We start from the raw sequence: 21,635 nt of genomic DNA, 5'->3' as shown, positions 1-21,635 counted from the left end.
ACCACCAGGGGTTTGGAGAGTTATGTGCTTCAGTGTGGCTGAGAGCTGTGCTGGTTGAAGTCAGGAACTTGTACCTGGACTCTGGGTATAATCACCCTTGCCAAATACCTCAATCGGTAGAGGCCAGACTAAGAGTGGTCAACCCGTACTCCAGGTACGGAGTTCAGCTCAGGGTTAGCAAACATGAGTGGTTAAAACATCAATGCAGAATATTTCTCTACCTGTGTGTTACCAAGGACAGACAAAGAACGGGGACCATCATTGCTGTTCTAAAAGCCAAGGGGGCAACGGGCAGTAAGTCATGAGAACGTTCGGGTTGTACTAGAGCTCTCCCAAATGCCAACGAGGGTCAGTGGAGCAATTGCATAACACTTGCACGTAGACAGTGCATGGAAAGACATAAAAGCAACAGAGTAGACGCAGTGGCGACTTTCATTTTCCCTGGGACCTACATTAGAGCCCAACACATGTCCTTTGAAGTTACCCGTCTGACCTCAAGCTCATGGCCTGTGATATGATGCCCTTTATCTCTCCGAGAATGACAGCTATCCGCTCCCCAATCTATGACTCTCAGGGCCTCATAAACTGGTATCAAGAGCTTCCATCAGCTTTCCCTGCTCCAGAGCCCGTCATGGCATGTGCTTTCTCAGTCACTCCATCAATATGGGAGTCAATTTCAGTAGGATACAGAGTTGGACCCGAAGGTTTCTCTGTCCGTCAAATTGTTTTAAGTCATATCATTAGCGGTGTTTTGTCTCTTATCATTTGGATTTCAAAGATACAATGACACAGACTTGATCTCAATAAACCCATCTGGCGATTCTCTCAACACATCCACAAGGGAAATATCCCTTCTAAACAATCCATAATACTACCAATCTTTGTATCATCCACAGACAGAGCATTCCACCCACACACAGGACACGAGAACATCTGCAGCTGCTGGAAATCCAACCAACACACACACACAATGCTGGAGGAACTCAGCAGGCCAGGCAGTGTCTACGGAAAAGAGAACACATTTAACGCTTCTGTCAGGACAGAAGTGCAACCACCCATATCTCCATGGAAGTCACAGACATGCAGAGCGAATATCTCCAATGAAGTATTATACTCTCGATTGAATGAAAATAAAAACACTTTTGAAACCTAACAAGTTAAGAGCTCATGTTGTTGCATGAAGTACAATAACATGGGTAAAGCAGTGGCTGATTTTCAGGAATCAAAGAGCAGGAACACAGGGAGCATTTTCTGACTGATGCCGGTGACTGTTGGTATCCACCAGGAGTTTGTGTTAGGATCGTTTCTTTTTACATTATATGTCAATAGTGTGGCTGAAGGGCTTGATGGCTTTGTGCCCAAATAAGGTAGACCTTAGAATCATAGACTCCAGTAAATTCAAAAGCCCGACTAGGTTTTAACGGTAAGGGCTCAGGGAACAATGCTTACACTGCAGACAGTTGTCAATTGTTTTACTACTTTGAAACCGAAGTATGAAACTTTATCATTTTAGCTCATGACATGGATCATAAGCCAAAGAAGACATTTCATTATAAAAGCTCATTTACACTTATGGCGTTACCTTTTACGTTTTGGATCAGCTTCTACACCCACAGAAGATAAGTGCCAACAACAAATAACGATTCCATCAGCAGATTTTCAGACAGTATCGTCGCTCTGGTCTCACTGAGGTGACTCACGTGTAGTAAAGTTCTGCTGCAGCTGCTGTTAGTTATAACATCATTCCCATCAGTATGAGCCGTGCAGTATAAAATAGCATTTGCAGTAGACAAAGGAAATGCCGACACAATTGGAAATCACTCGCTGTGTTCCCGAAGAGGTGAGTATTACGCATAGTTTCCACAAGTCTCTAATATCATGTGTATTGACTGAGGCATAACGGGAGTCAGTGTAAATATTCACTTCCACACCAACATGAAGAAATTAGACTTCACTACGCAAAAATGTTCCGCTGATTGAGTAGAACAGAAGGAGGTTAATTCTGCCGCCTCTTCTGTAATGAGGTGAACATCCCACGTATCAAAAATATTGTTTCCAGCAGCAGATTGGTAGGGAATGCCCTAATCAAAAAAACTGACATGTGCGCTTACATCCGGTGACATTCTAAACGGGTAGAATTCTAATTGTACAATTATTTTATGTTAACTCTCTAGCCTATTGTGCGGTGAAAGCCGACGTCACCAAGATGTCTTGTCGCTGATAGTGTCTTCCAGGGTAGTGGCTAGGTCAGGGGTCAGCAACCTTTACCACTGAAAGAGCCACTTGGACCCGTTTCCCACAGAAAAGAAAACACTGGGAGCCGCAAAACCCGTTTGACATTTAAAATGAAATAACACTGCATACAACGTTTTTTTTTGCCTTTATGCTATGTATAAACAAACTATAATGTGTTGCATTTATGAAATTGATGAACTCCTGCAGAGAAAACGAAATTACATTTCTGCATGCAGCAAAAACATTTTGAACTCCGAAAAAAAGACGTTGGGTTGAAGGTTACTTTTAAGTAAAATACTCAATGTCCATTTGAGTTCTTCTTGTATTTATGAAAAACGCTGAACTTAAATGTTCCGCCAGCAGCAAACCAAAAATAACGTCAGCCAGCTGTCAACCTGAAAAATAAAAGGACTATTTCACTGAACAATGAAAAAATATGAATATTCCTACAATAATAGGCAATTAAAATATGTATCATACTTGGTTAATGGGATTTCTGCTCCTGGACCTCAGCGCACAGCATCTGCACATCAGGGCTGTATGACGTCACCTTCATCTTTACACAGGATCGCAAGCTGTCATCTGTGAGGCGTGCACGATGTTTGTTTTTAATAAAGTTCATGTTGGAGAACACCTGCTCACATACATATGTGGATCCAAAGATCGACAGGACTCCAAGCGCATACTTTTTAATGTTTACATAAATGTCGGGGATAGCATTCCATGTTTCGAACACAAGTTTGTCCACTCCATTTCACTCCATTTGTGATTCTGAGCAAGAACGGCCTTCTGACGGGCAACATCTTCAAGGTCTGCTGTCAAGCGTCTAAACTTGGACACCCATATGTCTTTGTCGGCTATTTCGGCCAGTTCCATCTCAAGATCAGGTTTACTCACACCTGCCAATGCAGTCGTATTCAGTAGAGATGAATCGATGCTTGGGGGAGTGACCAGGAAGGATAATGTGTTTTTTTCCTCTCTGAACTCACAGAAGCGTTTCCCAAACGATGTTTGCATTGCGATGATTGCAGAATGTAAATACTCCGAACTTATCATGTCGTGACCTTGTTTGAACTCTCTCAAATTGGGGAAGTGAGACAAAGTGCCTTTCTGTCAATCTCTGGCAAGCACTGTCAACTTGCGCTCGAATGCCAAAACTCCTCCAACATGTGTAGGGCTGTACGTCCTTTCCCCTGAAGAGCTGTGTTCAGCGTGTTCAGGTGCGCTGTCATGTCTACCATGAAGTGTAGCTTTTCCAGCCCTTTGCTGCCCAGGAAAGTTTTCACTTCTTCCAGACACGCGACAAAGCATTTCAGCACCTCCCCTCTGGACAGCCAGCGGACTTTGTTGTGCAGCAGGAGATCAGAATATGCGCTTTCCAGCTCGTCCAGTAACAAACGGAATTGACGGTGATTTAAACTTTTTGCCATTATTTTATTGACAATCTGAATGACAACATCCATTACTTCTGTGCATTCTGGAGGAAATGTTTGAGCGCACAGTGCCTCTTGGTGCAAGATGCAGTGAAAGATCAGCAGCTTTCTGTCCAGCGACTTCTGCAGTAAAGCCACAATTCCCTTGTGCGTTCCCGTCATTTTCGGTGCCCCCATCGGTAGCTACTGACACCAGGTGGGTAGTCTTTATTCCTTTGGCTCTTAAACAATTCAAGACAGCTTCACAGATGTCCTCCCCCCGTGTTTGGTCTTTTAGAGGTATCAACTCAGTCAGTTCTTCCTGTGGCCCGGCAAAGTTTACATACCGGCAGAACAACGCTATTTGTTCAATATCACCTTTGTCTTTAGACTCGTCACAGGCAATCGAGTAGGCCACAGCTGAATTGATGTCTTTAATTTGCTGTCTTGTGATGTCTTCTGCCATTTTTATGGTTCTGTCTTTGACAGTCTTTGCAGAGAGGGGCATATCCCTGATTTTCTGCACAATTTCACTCTTGTTTTTAAAGTCCGTGAATAGATGTTCTGAAATCTTAATGAAAGATTCTTTTATATATTCACCATCTGTAAACTGCTTCCCGTGCCTGACTATTTCCTGAGCGGCAATATAACTAGCGTATGTCGTTGGTTTTCCGGACTTCATCCATTGCTTGAAATGATTTTTGCTCAGATCAACCTTCCGCATCAGTTCCAAAACGGCTTTTTTTCTCTCATCTCCATCCGGATATTTTTGAGCAAAGGCTGCGTATTTATTCGAGAAATGCTTTGCAACATTTGACTTTTTGTTGTTTGCTAGTTTCTCATTACATATTAAGCATACCGGTAAACCAGTCTCGTCAACAGTGAAAGCAAATGAATCTGTCCACGTATCATTAAACGTTCTGTTTTCTTCAGTCACTTTTCTTTTTTTAGAATTCTCCATAGTTGGCCTACCTTGGATCGAAAAATTAAAGAAATCGCGCACTGACGGGTGTCAGGTATTGGCAGTGGTGACGTATATTAATAGCGATAAAAACACGTTGTAGCGGTGTGCTCACGCAGTCAGTAAACTGCAGTCGAATAACTTTATTCGAACTAAACAGCCTTGCTTTTAAGCCTCCCTCAACCTGGCCCCCATGGGCGCGGATGCTGCAAAAGACCAATTATTTCCCAAAGCAACAGGGAGCCGCAGCACAGAGGTAAAAGAGCCGCATGTGGCTCCGGAGCCGCGGGTTGCCGACTCCCGGGCTAGGTTCTTTGAAACAAAAGACACCCCTCAAAGAAATCCCCATCTTTAAGCTTACCGTGTCCATCGCCCCACCTCCGTGATTGTTGAATCAAAGAACTATGCGAAAGAATACCTTGAATAGGTTTACTTAAATAAAGTATGCTGTATAAATAAAAAAATATATATCTCTGTTGAGACGTGACCAATGTAGAATTGTTTTATTCAATTAAAAAAAACTAGCAGCTGGGATCATACTGAAACACACTTGAAGAAGCCTCCAACCCCAGTATTTTATGACATTTAATAAGCTAAATCTCAAAGTTAACAACACGACGCATCTATGCTTATAATGCTTCCTCTGAACTACATTTAGTTTTCACACACCAGCTTCTTCACACGCACACTCCAGACGCCCAAAATTAATGTTAATCAGCATTCTCCGGTTTGCATCAACTCCAGTCCACAGGTCCAGGGAAACCATTTTAAACTCACTCTGCAATCCAGGTTCATACCTGAGGATTGGTTGCCAGCGCATTTAATAATTGCAATATATACTATCTGCAGAAACACCCTCACAGTCACTCCACGATCCTACTGAACAAAAAAATGCAGCAAAAGTCAAATTTAAGGAGACTAATTGCAGTGGGTCCTCTCTGGTAAAGGTGGTAATGATAGTAAGGCACTCACCCCAGTGGCACCCACACTCCGATTGCCCATTCGATCGCTGTCCCAGTCACAGAAAGGGACCAGCTCATTTGTTTTCACTCCCTGTTCAGGATGTGTTGATTGTTTTCAGCGGCTGCGTGTATTTCGTTTTCTTTGTTGGTCTGCTACGCCGTCAGATTTGTGGAGCCTGGTGTCTCTGCGGTAACGCATATCCCTATCTACTTCCCGCAAATTTTTCTGAGATATAAAACCTATCATCTGCCTTCGGCAACCAGACTTCATTACTGAGCACTGCGACCGTTTCAGTTCAACATGCTATTGACGGCTTTTTCTGACGCTTTCAGAGTGTCCACTGCCTTCGCATTTCCAGGCGGTCTGCTTCCACCAGGGATGGTCGGGTCAGACGCAGCCGCTTGTGTTCAACACTGAGGCTCTCTGAAATGAAACTGTTCCCGGGTGCAGTTGAACTCTGGCTTTGTCTGTGAAGGTGACAGAAATCCGAGTCGCAATCTTTAAACTGCGCCCAGCGTTTCCACTGATTACCTCGCCGAGTCTGCATGCAACCACAAAAAAAAATGTTGTCCACCCCATCTGGTAGAAAACACGGGCTTTTCAGGCTGCACCTGTACCAAGACTCGTAACCCGGCTATGAGAAAACTAAGTTTTATCTCTCTGATTCCTTCTGCTCAGCAGTGTGCGCGTGAGTTTTCTTCTGTCCATCAATGTGTTACCCTGGTTACAGTGGCCCTTCACATTTCCATGTCATCTTACTAAATTGAAAGTTGTAGTTCCTTTCTGCACATTTGAGCAAAATCCTCTCCGCCTTTATTTCTTCTATCCTTCTATCCGTTTCAGCTATACAGGACCCTGGTGAGACCCCACTAGGAGTACTGTGCTCAGTTCTGGTCGCCTCACTACAGGAAGGACCTGGAAGCCATTGAAACGGTGCAGAGGAGATTTACAAGGATTTTGACTGGATTGGGGAGTATGCCGTATCAGAATAGTTTGAGTGAAGTCGGCCTTTTCTCCTTGGAGCGAAGGAGAATGAGAGGTGACCTGACAGAGGTGTACAAGATGATGAGAGGCATTGATCGTGTGGATAGTCACAGGCTTTTTCCCAGAGCTGAAATGGTTGCCACAGGAGGACACAGGTTTGAGGTGCTGGGGAGTAGGTACAGAAGAGATATCAGGGGTAAGATTTTTACTCGGGCAGTGGTGAGTGCGTGGTTTGAGCTCCCGGCAACCGTGGTGGAGGAGGATACGACAGGGTCTTTTAAGAGGATTTCAGATGTGTACCTGGAGGTTAGTAACATATAGAGCTATAGGTAAACCTAATACTTTCTAAGGTAGGGACCTGTTTGGCACAACTTTGTGGGCGGAAGGGCCGGTATTGTTCTGTAGGTTTTCTATGTTTCTAAACTCCATGATCTGAACTGTCCTACACTGTATCAATCTCTTTACAATCCTACACTGTACACTGTACAATCCCTTATCTATTTCCGCAAATAATCCCAGCCAGTTTGGTCGGCAGCGAAAGGAAACCCTGCAGACTACGTGACATTTGCCAAGCTCCGGTCAGGAGTAAGAGATACAAATCCCGTCAGAAGAAAGTTGTTTAATTGGAGTCAGGCAAACGAGGGGTGCTCCAGGAAAAGAGTCTTGGGTGATAAAGAGAGGATGAATGGGCTAGAAATGTTATTCTCTGAAACGTAAGCAACCTTATGAAGGTTTATAAATTCGTGACAGAGGTCGACTGCTTTATAAATATCTTTTTCCTTGATCCCAAAACGAGAATTACTCTTTGACTCTGAATCAGTTGGCGTGACAGAGCTGGATGGCAGATTCAGTGGGGAAAAGGTTGCAATGGATATTTGCTGGTTGTTGGCAGGGTAATTGGATGGGTGAAGACGGGGCAGATGGAAGAGAACGCATGGAAATGTGAGATCATCCGTTCCGGGTAGATAAGTGGAAAAGAAGGGCACATTTTACATGAGGTCAGAGTGACACGTTCAGAGAGACCTGGGTGCCCTTGTGAACACATCGCTGCGATTTAACATCTGTTATCGATACAGACGACCTCGTGTCCACCAACATTTCACATTGCAGGACGCCGAATGAACGTCTTGAGTACATCCGGGGATGAGCAGCACTGTCAACAGAGGCAACCGTCAGGTGTTTGTATGACCTCACCAGACTAATCCCCTCAGCACATAACTTCCTATGCCTTGCCTATTCAGGCTTCCGTTTGGAAAGGCTCGTAAACACCCTCTGATATCTGATTTAACCATATCCACTGGCAGCAAATGCCGGATATTATCCACTGCAGGAAAGCACCGTGTAGGAAATCATCTACTCCTGAAGATCCGATTGAAGTTTAAACATAGGGAGAGGGAGATGTTTACGTTCTATGCCTGTCAGACACGCAAATATTTCGGACAGGATGCCCGCACCTGGGAGCGTAAAGGCTGGGCAGAATTTCCTGTACTGCGCGGTGCTGTTCTATGGTAAGTGGTCTATATTCTCTTTGGGACCCATAACCGCTCAGACCACTCCAAATGCGATCGGAACATCAACCTGTTAGATTCTATGTTTCAGAAAAGGCAGTTGCATCGAGGACAGAGAATACTGTCGATTGGACATAACCTCTCCGGAGATCTCTGACTTGCATTGAGACATGAATTGAGACGTGGGTCATTCTGTCATCACGAAGGGTCTCGGACCGAATCTCCCACAGTTTAACTTTTTTCCGAATATGCTGCCCGGCTGCTGAGTTCCTGCAGCAGTTTCTGCGTGTTACCTTGGATTTACAGCATCTGCATATTCTCTCGTATCGTGAGTGTGGGCGCAATTCTAGGTTTGTGGATCATACAAATGTTGGTGTTACAGTGGATGGTTTAGACGAAATACAGCAGGATATATTCCTTTGTGAGAAGAGCATCACCAGATGGAGTCTAATCAATCCATCATTGCAACTTGGAGAGCAAAGGATGCGGAATACAACTCTGCCAACGAGACGGCTCTGAAAAGATGGATGGAGAGAGAAACCCAGGGGCCCATGTCTGCAGCTTCCTGACAAGTGGCTTCCGACGGAACGGGGTAGTTAGCAATGTATATGCCAGGACGGGCTGTAGTACTCAATATACTGAGCTGAGGAAGCAGTCATGCAAATGTTTCATAAATCTCTGTGAGTTTGTATCAGAAATATTATAACCGACCCTGGTAGCCCGATATAGCACAAACGCGCCGGGTTTGGTGAAGGTGCAGCAGTGGTTTGATAGGATGCTGCGGGATGAGAGGGGATGTGCTCATTTGTTAAACCGGTTTATTACTGTCACAGGTACTGATGTACACTGAGGGAACTTGACTGTTTTCACGGCAGCAGTGAAGACTGAGGAAAATAACCGTTCCGTTTGTAAGATTATGTAAGTCATAGATAGAGTCGTGAACAGCTGCCATTTTGCGAGGACTAAGAGGCATAATTTAAGATGGTATGAGATTAAGGTTAGAGGGTTAAAGTGCAGCCACTCTGTTGCATTTATGTCTTTCCATGCACTGCCTACTTCATGTTCCCGTACCTCTTGTCAGCATTTGGGAGACCTCTAGTCCAGCCCCATCACGGTCATGACTTGCGACCCATTAAGCCGCTGTCGCTTAGCGAAGCAATGAACGTCCTCCAACTCTGTCTGACCTTGCCCGTACACAGGGAAGAAGGAATCTTCATCACTGTTTCCCTATTTTGACCGGTCATGGCTCTTAGCCCTGAGGTGAACACCTAAGACAGGAGAACCGCTGGACCACACTTAGTCTGGTCTCCACCGTTTGGCCTGTTCAGCATTGAAGCGCGCAAGCCTCCGGAGCCGAGAAAATGGTTGTGTTCCTCTTGAAGGATCACAGGCATTGTATCCTCCCTATCTCTGAACACCCAGGATGGGACCAGAACCTGGGCTGGATCATCCTGATGCGGGTTTCGGACGAAACATTTCTTATTTATGCCTCTCCATAGATACTGTCTGAACCGGCTGAACAGCTCCAACTTTATCCGTCTGTTCCGTTCCGTATTCAATTGCTGCACCTCATCGTGTCTCATTGTATGAACCATCCAACCTGTTCTCAGCACCGCACAGGAGGCCACGAATGATCCCTGTTGCGCTCCACAAGTTACATCTCTCCAGCTGGATAATTTATTCCATTTCTCTAGTTTTTCGAATGTAAGATCGTATTCAGTCGATGCTAAAACATTTAAGCAATTTATTTGGCTGTTTAGTATAGCCCTACATCTCATGTAAAGTCTTGAAATATGCTTTTTTTGTGAATTTGATGTAATGTCGGAGCTTCCACTTATTGAGACTTCTACTTATATCCTAAAAATACCCAGTGAGAGTGAGATGATCGCTTGTATCAATGAATTGCACCGGTGCTTTACAATTTCCTGTCATTGAAGCGCTGGAGACGTACCAGGTTACAACTGTGCACTACATTGCTGAGTGCGAGCAGGTCGGAGTGCTCCCTGCAGATTGCATTGAGTTATACACAGTCTGTGTGTGTCCCATTCGTGAAGGACAGGGTCTGCACAGCTCATATGGAGAGCTCCTGACTATTTCTGCACAGTGTAGTGTGTGTGTCTCGGGTGTGGGGTGCGGTGTGGTAGTTTAAGTGCTGGGATGTTGGGGGCGGTGGTGGTAGGGACTGGCCTCGGGATTATAGCAGAGATATATCTGCAAATCCACAGCTTATTGATGTTGTGGAGGACTGCGCCCTTGCAACACCGTGTTTGCTGTCTGCAAGTCCATTTCCTGCTGCGTAGTGTTTGAATTGTACTGGGCAGAGTCTGTGCATCCAAGATTTGATTTGTGTGGCAATGTCTTGCTCGTGCTGAAACGGGCTAGAAAAGCTCCCTCTCTGCACCGGACTGAGTGTGGTCTTTTTTGGGCTGCGACTTCACAATGTGGATTGGTTTGTCTTTGTCCTATCTGGACAGCGGTGTGTTTGATGTTGTAAATCTACTCTGTGTCCTATCACGATATAAATCAATGAATATTTCAGTGCCTCTGTTCCACCATTGTCCTTGCCAGAACGGGACTTCCTTTCAACATTGTTCGACCTTACCCCTACCATCCGTGGAATGATATCTGCTGACTCACACCAGCATGCCACATGATTTAAACTCTCCTAGACGCTGCCAGCGAAACAACGTTATCTTAGTTGTAACCTGTTCCCATTACACCGGTCTTTCCTGCCAGTGAAGAGAGCGCAATGATCACAATATCTGAAACGGCCGCGCTGCAGCAACTGCTTCACTGCAAGTTTAACTGTACTACCCTCCAAGTTCTTAGCCCGGTTGCACGTGGCACAGGGCGTAAGCCTGAAATCAACATAATAAAGACCTATTTCATTATTAAATGTGGTTGCTAAAATTCTTTGAAAATTAATGGCTGATCGGCTGGAGATTTTAAGGCTAAAATTATCTCTCAAAACCAAATAGGTTTTGTAAAGGGCCGTTATTCCTTTTCTAGTGTTCGGAGACTGTTAAATGTTATATATTCATCCTTTTCTAACACTCCTTAATGTGTTGGTTTCTCGCTGCTGAAAAGGCATTTGACAGAGTTTAATGGAAACACTTTTTAAAAATGTTTTAAGAAATTCGGCTTTGGTATTAATTTAGTAAGTGGATCCGAATGATATATAAAACTCTATTGCTACTATTATTACTAATAGTTGCAGATCTCCCCTTTTTCGACTTTCTCAAGGTACGAGACAAGAATGGCTATTAAGTCCCTTGTTATTTAATTTGGTGCTGGGAACCTTGGCTATTGCACTTCGTGAAGCTAAAGATATTCATTGAATTTTCAGAAATTGGACTATTCATACGATCTGCCTCTATGCTGACGATCTCTTAGTTTATTTTTCGAATCCTGAAGAATCCATTCCTAGTTTATTGAAACTATTAAACGAATTTGGAAAATTTTCTGGATATAAACTAGACTTTCATAGAAGTGGATTACTTTCCCTCAATAACTCTGTTTCTATATATGATCACTTGAAGAATGTACTATTGGGCTGTTAAAATACGTTATATGTGTTTTTGTTTATATTGGGATGGAAAATTGAAAGACCACCTTGGGCTAATTTGGAATTGAATGCTGTGAAACACCTTTACGTAACCTTTTTATTAGGAGCTTCTCTGCCTGTACTCTGGCCGAAACTACTAATTTAAATGTATACCCTGTGATTAGCAGTCATTACAACTTTGATTCCAGTTTCGTATTTGTTTTTAATCTTAAAAAAAATAAGTTTGTGGTTTAAGTTATCGAAATTATTTATTTAAACCTTCATTAAGTGATACTCCCTTTCTACTTTGTGGAGGAATAAAGGAGTTTATTTCTTGATGGGTCTTTTTCATGACTTTTTGTCGATGTAATTATATAATAAGCTCCTTTTAAATGTAAGGCAATAAAGTAAACTGTTTTAAAGAAGTGTAATTACGACATATCATCTGATTTTAAAGACGGCCTCTCCATTACCTGTAGCGTCTCCGTAAGATGCCTGCCAATTCTGGACAACACTTCACAACCTCTCCTTCCAAGACTGGAATCCGGCCCGTTGTTCACTACTTAAAAAAGCCGCTTGATGGCGCTCTGCTGGCTTTCCTTGTGATAGTTAACTTCTGCATGCAAAACGAACGAGATCTAAATTGTGCATTATGATGTAGAAGCATCTCGTTCGGCACAAGTGGACCTGTTATCCTCACTACAGCCCGTTCGACAATTACTCATGCAACACAAATAAAGTTACGCTGATCAATCTGCAGCAACTAATAATATTGTATTGGAATTATATATGTCTTATTGCAGTTAATTACGTCATTCGCCTATCTAATCTTTCCGGCTAATGACGTCATTTATGCAGTGTGGTGACCAGAACGGCGCGGTGATACATGTGCGCCCTACTTCAGGTCAAGTCAACTAATGTTATTGTCATTTCGACCATGACTGGTACAGTACACAGTAAAAACGAGACAACGTTTTTCAGGACCATGGTGCTACATGAAACAGTACAAAAACTACACTGAACAACTTAAAAAAAAAGCACAGAAAAAAAACTACACTAGACTACAGACCCACCCAGGACTGCACGAAGTGCATTAAAAAGCGCAGACGGTACAGTAAATAATAACCAAGACAATTGGCACAGCAGAGGGCAGTCAGTTGCTGTCAGCTCAGGCTCTGTGTATTGAGGAGTCTTGATGGCATTTAATACATTTATATTCAAGTATACATTAAATGTATACTTAATAAATTTTCAACTACAGAAGGCTTTTCCAACTTCCGCAATGCCTCCATGATGAGGGCAAGAATGCCGCGCTCACCCTTCACCACCTGGTCTACACGGCACAGATCAGAGGAACCTCTGTTAGCACAGCGTTGAGGTGGGATTTCTGTTGCCTGCGAGTGATGAATCAGTGTCCAGACGTTTTCCTGTTGGGAAAGTTTCTGCAGCTGCTCAGAATTTGTAGTGTCACGGGGTATTCAGGAAAACAATCAGAAATGTCATCCAAAATTTAACCGGCTGAGCTTGTCGCCAGAAACGTTGGAGCCAGTGGAAAGACAAGACAGGCTGCTAAGCTGGGCTCTCCTAGGAAGGCTCACCGCACATTTCACCCACATTGAACACGCTTCGTCTTACTGGTTCACCTGTTTCTAACAATTTAGAATTGATCGATAACTAAAGGAGACAGCGCTTGCTGTTGTTTTTTTCTCTCTCTTTTAACAGTGAAACAGAACTGCACCGACCCTCGTCACCGAAGATGCTTCACGGTAACATCAAAGGAAGGTCTTTCTAATTTTCCTCGACGAACTGAAGATGGTGGACAATGAGGCAATAAGTAATAATATTTGACACATCGTGTTTGTTCAGTGGATTGTGTCTAATGATCCCAATGGGAACACTGACTGATTTAACCTTGTTTTCGACTGATGTATAAGAACTCCTCAAATTAGTGCATGCTGGCAGTTGGGACAATTTGTACAACTGATCGTTCTTTGAGTTAGAAAATGGGATATTCCATGATTTATAATATCGTCAGAATTTACTGCCCGGTGCTTGCAGCAGTCGCTGTTCCAGGTAATGTCATGTCTTTATATCGCGCTCGGGGAATCGTAGATTAATAGTATTTAAGGTACATATGCTGTCCAGTGCACTTTCCTTTGTTCCTGAACGATGAAAATAAATCTTCACAGTTAAGTTCGATTCTAAATATAATTCGCCAATATTTACTGGTTCTATTTCATACGGGGATATAATTGAGGTGTTTGATACATTTATACAAATTAATGTAATACCGATTAAGCATGCATTATACGTTGTAGTACTGTTAAAACAACTTCATGCCGGAAAAGTTGAAATATGCTTACAGGAAATTAAATTTCCTGTGCAGACAGGGAAATACCACATTCACAATGCTGGTCGAGTTCAGTAGGGCAGGCAGCGTCCATGGAAAGGAAAAGCTTTTCGACGTTTCGCGTCGAGACCCTTCACATGGACTTCCCCAGGGCAGCCTGGAAAGATACTCCTTCACGCAGCCTCATGACAGTGACAGCAATGACTCTTCAGGCTCGGCCAGCGTTGAGACCGCACTGTGCCGTGATATCTCTCTCTCTCTCTCTGACTTCGGGCCGCCCCGGCACAATTCCGCTCATAATAAGCTGAATGTTTACTTTAGGGAGAAATAGATTCGATGTGTCGTAAGTATTTATTAGATCGCAAAGTTTCATCAGCTTTTCCCTTTCCCTCCATTTAAAATGTATACTTCCCCTGTTGTCATCACAAACGGAGGGAATTATAACAAAATACCTTCTCTATGTACATTACATTTCTGGTGATATCATATAAAGGTTGCGTAGTGCGACTTACTGAAGCAAATCAATGGTAAAATCGTTTCACGTCGCTTTTATAATTGCAACTGAAAAGTGTGTTCAACCTTCCGAGGTACCTCCACCCTGAATATTTCAGGTAAGTTGTCTTCATATCTGTTGCTTGTTGTCCAATCAGCAGTCATGACACTTCCTCCAGGTTTTTTCCCAATACCGAAGAAAACACGATAATTGTTCTAAGAGGATTGAATTATTTCCCCATGATTCCCCAAACAAGAATACCTTTGTCCTAAAATCTGGGACTGCGGTCATTACTCCATTACCTTATCATTTCCAGCGCGATTGTCGGCTGAAGGGGGGGGGGGATACAATTTATATCTGTTCAACTGAATGGTCCTCGATTGCTGTAGGAAGTAGCTGTGCGACTGTCTTGAGAAGAAGGGGAAATTCACAGCTCGTACAGAGTACACCTGTGGCCGTTCCCCGCAATTATAATTATACAACTTCAGATACTGCAGGGAGCCACAGTGACTGATCTCTGGTACAGTGGCTCTGCAGAGCAGAGTGATAAAAGTGACTGTAGTGTTGATTGGATATTCTACATTCAGAGGAACAGAGAGGAGTTTCTGGGGGCGCGATAGATCCAACCCAGCAAGCCACCTCCTGCAACTGAGACGCGACTACTTCCTTGTAACGCCTATCAGTGATCTCCTCACCGTTCGGAAAGAGCGGAAGGTCATCCAGCTGCTGCTCCACATCCCTGACCGGGTCTTTAAGGAGCTGCGCCTGGACGCACTTCAGGCTGAAGTAGTTCCATGGGGAAATCTGTGTCTTCCAGTACTCCAGCATGCAGCATGACGAACATTCAGCGTCTATCTAGACTACTCTAAGTATCGCTGACACAGTAAAATAAGATAAGTTTCACAGAAACCTATCCGGGTGACGTCACCAGAGCAGACACCGCTTCTGATCCGAAGCCTCCTTTGAGACAAAGCCTGACACTACTTCAGAGAATTCCAACAAATTTTTCAGGTAGCATTTCCGCTTCAGGAATTCTGACCTTGCAGAATTTTAGCTTTTGCCCCCAAGCACCCCGAAACCTCATCCTTAGTGATCTGCTCCGACGTCTTCCAATCGTTCGAGACAGGAAAACTGACCGATAATTCCATTTGTTCTACCCCCATTCATTCCTAAAGAGTGCAGTGACATTTGCAATGTTCCAGTCCTCAGCAGCCATTCCGGAATCTCTAGGTTCTTGAAAGATCATTGCTGATGCCTCCAGAATCTTCTCAGTTATCTCTTTTCAGAACTCTGCAGTGTCGTCTCTCTGGACCAGGTGACTTACTTACCTTCACGCTTTTCAGCTTCTGAACACCTTCAGCTCAATAATACCACCTGCAGTCACTTCTGCCCCCTGGCGACCTTGCGTTTCTGTCAGTCAGCTGATGTCTTCCACAGGACAATCTTTCTGTAACCTCGTTGATGTTATTGGCTAGCTCACTTTCATATTTAATCTGTTCTGTCCTTAAAAACTTCCCACCAAATATTTGCTGTATTATGTACCCTCTCTTTTCCGTTTAAACAGTCTTAGACTTCTCTCGTCAGCCACGGTTACCTGATCCTCCCGTTAGGATACCTATCTTTTATATTCCGGATGCACCTTCCGTTCGCTTTCCGAATCTCACCCAGAAACACCAGCCATTGATGCAAAACACCGTCATACTTTCCAGTGTCTCTTCCCAAATCATTCTGGCGAATTCCTCGCTGATACTAATCCAGAATTGCCCTTTCTTTGTAGGCTCAACCACACGCTGCTTCAAAAGCCATGTCGTATGCGTTCTAAAACAATGCCTCTTGTGAACCATCACTAACGGACCTTTTCACCTTCCCTACATATTGAAATCCTCGATGAGTTGTACAATTGCAAAATTACCCTTTTACATATTTTACATCTATTGTTGTAATTTGCTTCCCACTTCCTGGCTGCTGTTTCGATATCTGTATATAACTCCCATCAAGGTTATCTTAAACGCGTTTTTTAAACTCTATCTGTAAGGATTCTATATCTGTCACTTTCTAAGGATTTGACTTCATTTGTACCAACACAGCAGACTACCAGCCCCCTCCGCAGATCTATCTATTGCTTTCGATACAATGCATATCCTTGGATGCCCTGCTCCGAACTCTGTTCCTTTTTCGGCCATGACTGAGAATGTCCACTGTCTCATACCAGCCAATCTCTAGCTGCGCCACAGGATCACCGACCTTATTCCGTGCACTGTGGCCATTCACATATCACACCTTCAGTCACATATTCATCATCTTCAGTGATGTAGGGTCCCTTGCCAGTTTAAGATAGCTCACTTACAGCCATTTTCAAAGGTTCAAATATTCATTTATTTTCAAAGTCTGTCGCCATATACAACTCCGGATAGCAACGAAACAAAGAAACAGCATGAATGCCGTTCACAGAGAACCCACACTCCTGGACAGAAAAGGAACGGCATCCTGATCATCAACCCCAACCACCCCGGGACAAAACAAAGCAAGAAAATCGCCCCCCATCACCGGCAACATATCGAACAGAACACAGCAGAACATCAACCCCAAACACCCCGGGACAAATCACACAATCAAATGGAAAAGGAACGTCGATTTAAAATACTAAATACAAAACCCTTTAGACTGGAAAAGTTCACAGACCTTAAACGCAATAGACTACACTGTAAATGGAGAACCACGATACCTTCATCCAATAACAGCCACATTCATGGAAACGGAGGCAGAAGCCACACGAGCGCAGAAGCCGAACTACCTGCCACAGCGAGCTACACAGCGATAGGCCGCTCACAAACTCCTCTTGTATCGATCAAAGGGAAAGGAGGCGGTGCTGAACTCGCAACCGCCATCGGCATTTGTCTCGATGTGTCCGTCTTCCTCATTTTGCTGCATTATCTACCAGTTCTCCCTCAGAGCCTGACAATAAATTACAAAAATTATAAATTATTAAAAATAATTAAAAATTATTAATTACTTCTGTACCAACTTCCTCATTCTCCTGCATGAGCCGAAATTCATCGAGCTGCAGGTTGAGTTCCTTAACCCATTCTCCCAGGAGCTGCCAAACTCCGCACTTTGTACAAATGTGTTTATCTGCAAGACTGGAGGTCTCACAAAATCGCCACATCCCACATATAGTACAAGACAGTGTCCCTGGAACCACTGGCACTGCACTACTACGCCTAACAAGCACTCCTGCTCTCCCCACTTCCCCACTGAGCCACAGACACTGACAACGAAATGCAATACTTGAATTGGTAAGAAATATGTTCAGAAGCAGACGCTTCGAGTGTGCTGTCAGTGTGGATATTGACCACCGTGGATGAGATATGCTGCATGGACGTAGAGATACAAGTTGCACGTGATCAGCAACAAAAACGCCTCTTTACTTGTGACTTTACTTTTTATTCTTTGACTGTTTATGGGCGGTTAGGAAAAAAAAACAGAAGTGCAGACAAATATTCGGTTGTGTAAGTTCAGGAGTTCTGCTGTTATAAAATAAAGGTACTGATTTGTAATTGCACATTTTCCCCGTGCCTCTCTGATATTTACTGCAAGGGGTAATTATTGTAAGTGAGTTAGTTTAGTCAGAAAATTAGTTGCTAGTTTAATTAGCTTGGCACTACTCTGTGGGTCGAAGTGCCTGTCTCAATGTTTGCTGTTCTGTTATTTGTTATATGTTTTACGCTCTGTGTCCCTGAAAGAAAATCCCTGAGTTGGGCGATGCTCCTCCTTTATACCCTACCCTTAAACGTAATCCTAAAATCCAAGGACCCACTCCTACTGATCCCCGACTAACCTTGTCATCACAAACGAACATATTTAACAGCATGTCCCATCCTCCCCTCTCTCTCTCCCAATGGGGAGTCCTGCATCTCCATCTCTCAACCAGACCCTTAAACCTAATGCCTACTCCCCTCCTACATATCCTATAAACCCTAACCCATACTTCAGGTCCTATTCCCTACAATCCAAAATCACCCATATCAATCAAAAGTCGTCACCGCATCACCTTAGCATATTCATGACCATGATTTATAAAACATTTTTAAGACTGAAGAACATCCCACTAAAGCAGGTGTTGGACCAATTTAAAGAAGACGTGGGCCAGAGCAAAATGCGAGGGTTGCGTGGAAGTGAATTTCGAATGACGTGATCAAGAAGCACAGTAGGGATGATCTTCCCACTCCTGAGTAATCACAGCCTAAACCCCTCCTACAAATCCCATAAAACCTAGCCAGTACAGATTAAAATGGTTAATTAAGCCACATGATATTGGACAATTAGTGAAAGGCACCGGTCAGATTAAAGTGGCTACACAACCCTATCTGCCCCAGCCACAGATATCTTCCGACACTAAATTCCAACACGCTCTTTCCTTCAGCCCCATATAGACATCCACAAACTTACCCTTAAAACTAATCCTGAAGGCTAAGGGTCCACAAAACAACCGGCCCGGACCGCACCCCGACTATGCCTGACCACAGCCCCACGAACAAGCTGTTATCACCAGGACAGTTCCACGCCTCTCTCTTCCCATGGGGAGGGCTGCATATCCATTTACCATCGCTCCCCTTAACATCACCGAAACCCCTCCTATAGATACCTATAGACACTAACCCAGCAGTCATTGACTACAATCCAACATCACCCCACATCAATCACAGGTAGTAACCACATCGGCGTAGCATATTAACAACCATAAACCTTAACATTTGTGTTATGAGGAGGAAGACCCCAGTAAAGGTAAATATTGAACCGAGTTAATGAAGATGTCTACCAGAGGAAAGCGTCGGGTTTGATTGACACTGAATCTCTGTGACGAAATCAAGAAGCGCAAGAGGCATGATTTCCCACTGCCCGCATAATCACAACATAACTATTACTTTGTAGTGAGGAGGCAGGAACAGACAAAATGTTATTTGCATTACTGGGCACGTGGAGTAGGCTATTCGGTGTTCAGTGTTGGAAAATTCAAAACAAAAACACACAAATATTAATCCCTCCTACCTACACTGCACACATCCAAAATGTCTGTTCAAAACATCTAATCTGTTTTCCTCCACCACTAAACCCAGGCAGCGCATTCCAGGCATCATTGACTCACTGAGTAAAATAACTGCCTTCACATGCCCTTTGAGCCTACCCGCTCTCACCGTCAATGCCTGCCCGAAGGTATTAACCATTTCAACCTTGGGAAACAGGTTCACACTGTCCACTGTATCTACGCCTCTCGTAATATTATAGACCTCTAACGGATCTTCCATCAGCCTGCAACTCTCTAGAAGAAACAACACAAGTTTATCCAGACTTTAATGACAGCACATGCCCTCTGAACCGGGCAGCGTCCTGGCAAATCCCCTCTGCACCCTCTCCAAAATATCAGCATCCTTCCTATAGTGGGATGACCAGAACTGTGTGAAATACTCCAGATGTGGCCGAGCCAGAGTTTTAAAAAGTTGCAGCTCAGACACAGACACAGGATTATGGTAGTAAATTATGGCATAGTAGATTGTGAAACTGTATTGAATCACGGACTCGTACCAATCTCCTCAAGACCATAATCTCTTGATGAAGGTTATATTTAGGGGTCTCTATCGAGGGGGTTTCCAAAATAATGTCTGCTTGTGGTAATGAATAAACATTTTCCTATCCATGAAACGTGTTACGACTTCAGTGACTAAGTCATACTTAGAAAATTTGGGAGCTCGTCCAGGACCCACCTCTGACCCTGACATATCGCCAGCAAACTCACCAGCTTAGTGTGGGGAAGCATGCTTTAATCATAGCACCCTGTATGTGTCAAAGAACACGGCTGAGAGCCGAAGAAAGTCTCTCTGTGTGTGTGTGCGTGCGTGCGTGCGTGCGTGTGTGTGTGTGTGTGTGTGTGTGTGTGTGTGTGTGTGTGTGTGTGTGTGTTTGTAGATTCATTGTCTCTGCCTGACCCAGCATGACTATACATCTGTCCGTCTCCAATTCAGTTTATCCCCCTTGGTAATGCCCCTAATTTAATCTCCCCAGAGATTTGATAAGGTACCCCATGCAAAGCTTATTGGGAAAGTAAGGAGGGATGGAATCCACTGGCTTGCACACAGTAAGCAAAGAGTGGTTATAGACGTGTCCTATTCTGCATGGACGCCAGTGACCAGTGCTGTGTGTCAGGAATCTGTTATTAGACCATAACACAAAAAGATTTATGAGCAGATGTAGGCCATTCTGCCCAATAATCAAGAACAGAGGTCAAAATTCAAATTTCATTGATTATTATTTTATGTACAAATGAAACCCCCTTGAGACTCGTCACCTGTCCGGACACCCCCACATGCACAGAGCAAGAATAATTTCAAATAGTTCACAAATCGGTCCTCTCCATTTAGCAAAAGCAAGAACAGAAGTCAAGGTTCATATTGCATTTATTATCGAAGTCTGTATAAACGGAACAACCTTGAGATTCGATACTCCTCGAAATCCAACGGCTCCCACAAGTCAGTGTGCACCCCCGAATCCGCCGACACACCCAGCTCTGTGCAAACCAGTGTGAACTCACAAATCTGTTCTCACTGGTAAACACGCATTCAACCCTTAATCAGTGTGCAGTCCAAAAGCAACGGACATCTCAAAATCCCTGTGACCCACCTATTCGTTTCTATACCCCTAAATCTTATTACATCCGTAAAGCAAGATCAGCCGCAGAATCAGTCCTGTCTCCCCAGTTCTTCACTGTGTCCAGTTCCCAGTGCATTCAATTTTCGACAGTTTTCAAACTGATTTCTCCCTCACAGATTTGGGAGTGTGAGCGTGCACGGTGTTTGGGAGTGTAAGGGTGCACGGGGTTTGGGAGTACAATCTATTTGAGGCACCACACAGAATTGGGTGTGTCGGCGGATTTAAGGATGCACATAGATTGGGAGCGAACACTGAGTTGTGGTTTGCATGCGGCTTTGCGGGTGCGCACAGTTTTGGGAGAACACACAGATTTGCTGAATAGCGCAGATTTGGGAATCCCGTTGGATTTGGAGGTTGTCGAATCTCAAGGTTGTTTCATTGATGCAAACTTTAAACATATATGCAAATTGAACCTTTACATTTGTTCTTCCAATTTTTAGAGTGGAGGCAGATATTTTGAGAACTGCTTGAAACTGCTCT

Source organism: Hypanus sabinus, unplaced genomic scaffold (genome assembly GCF_030144855.1).
Source record: "Hypanus sabinus isolate sHypSab1 unplaced genomic scaffold, sHypSab1.hap1 scaffold_1003, whole genome shotgun sequence".
Lineage (NCBI taxonomy): Eukaryota > Metazoa > Chordata > Chondrichthyes > Myliobatiformes > Dasyatidae > Hypanus > Hypanus sabinus.
The sequence above is the reverse complement of the archived record's forward strand: the minus strand, read 5'-3'. Positions refer to the sequence as shown.